The following is a 1,872-nucleotide window of genomic DNA, read 5'->3' as shown; positions in this document are numbered from 1 at the left end:
AGTTCTGATGTTAAGAGATTTAATATTAATTATTAAGGATTTTAAATGGCATCTTTTATAACATAAATTTAAAATTGCATCAAAAATTGTTTATTTATTGTAAACAATCTAAAGATGATTTCGTTCACAAAATTTAAGAATTTCAAACCTGAAAAAGGGAGTAAAATTTTACCGATTGCAAGAGGCATTTGATGAAATTGTTGGTTTATTTGAAAATATACAACAACATATAAACAAACAATCAAAATTCATTCTCAAAAGTACATCGAAATTCAAATAATAGCAAACTAAAAGGGGAATAATTAAATTTTATTGATTGAACAACCTGAGCATGTGACTTTAACAATGAAATAAACTGAACAGTCATTATAGAGGAAAAATAATTAAAAATTGCTTCTATTATTTAAAGATATTAATTCCATTAAATCATTATTACTGTTTTTCCATAATTTCGAAGGGTATGAAGTGTTTCTTAAAAGAAATATTTTATAAGAATTAATTCCCACAAGAAAAGTGATATTGGTTTGAATTCCATTCATGAGCTTAGAAGTTCTTGAAACATATTAGTTCCATGATTTCAGCCTAAAAGCTCAAATTAAACAACTAAGCCATTCTCCGTCAGCAAGTAAGCCTCCTTCCGTAGAACTACATGACATGAGCATGTATCTTAATACACCCTTAATTAAAGATAATTTTCTAGTGTTCAGGGCAAAGAAGAGTTTTTTTCTATCACTTCGGAATATTTTGTGTATTTGTTGTCCAATTGTAAAACCCGCAATTTCACTGAAATTGTCGGCTGGTTGGAACACCAGAAAGTGGCAGCACTGATTATTTATTAACTTAATTATGAAAATATAAAACATTTGGTAAATCGATAAGCATTTTCTGATTTATAAAGTTATTTATAGAGTAATGTAATGATTTAACCATTGAATTATTTAAAGAAATCACTTTCCTCGGTTTTTTGTGTTCTTGTCAATTGGACTGAAATTGAGACGACTAATTTTTTTATATAACCTGTTTTATGAAGTTTTCAAAGAAAATGGGTTTTCTATGAATTAAAAATAATTTATCTGTCTCTGTGTATCAAAAAAACATGTGATTTAGAAAGGAATATTTTCAAAGGTAATGTATTTCCTTTTTATTTAATTATATTGTTTTCCAGTCTATAAAGATAAATTATAGACGATTTTTCATTCATTTTCTAACATATTTTGAATATAACATATTTTTGAAATTTGCACACTTGTTTAGTCTAGAATACATTGCATTATTTTGATATTATCAATGCTTGACTATCAAATAAACATTCTAATTAAATAGATTCCTTTGCAATTTTTAATAGTGCAAAATACCCAATATGATTATTAAGATACTTTAATAATATTCTCCAGCATTCAGTATATCAAACAGCATCGAGGAGATATCGTACAATTACTTATGTATAAAGAGGTACAGCCACCAAAAATGAAATTATAAATGAAATATAAAAAAGGACGAATTATAAAAAACACCAAGCACTAAAATGCATTTTTGAAAAATATTTTTACTGAGTATGTTAAAATAGAATTTTTAAGTGGTGATTTTCGTTCCACTGAGAGTGGAAAATATATATGGAATCCAGAAAATAGATAGTTAAGAAAAAAAACAATTACTTTAAGCTAGTAGCGAATTCTAAAATTTAGAATTTGTAGAGGCCGCGGTGGGCCTGTGGTAAGATCTCTGATCGTGAGCCATAGGGTTTCAGGTTAGAGACTTGATTCCATCGAAGAATCGTCGTGTACGGAGATCTGTTGCACGCTACATCTGTCAGGGCCAAATGTCCTCCAGCTAGAGTGGCGTGATGTGGAGAGGGACAGCTCAGATGCCGTG

Source organism: Argiope bruennichi, chromosome 9 (genome assembly GCF_947563725.1).
Source record: "Argiope bruennichi chromosome 9, qqArgBrue1.1, whole genome shotgun sequence".
In the NCBI taxonomy this organism is placed as follows: Eukaryota; Metazoa; Arthropoda; class Arachnida; order Araneae; family Araneidae; genus Argiope; species Argiope bruennichi.
This window is presented reverse-complemented; position numbering follows the sequence as displayed.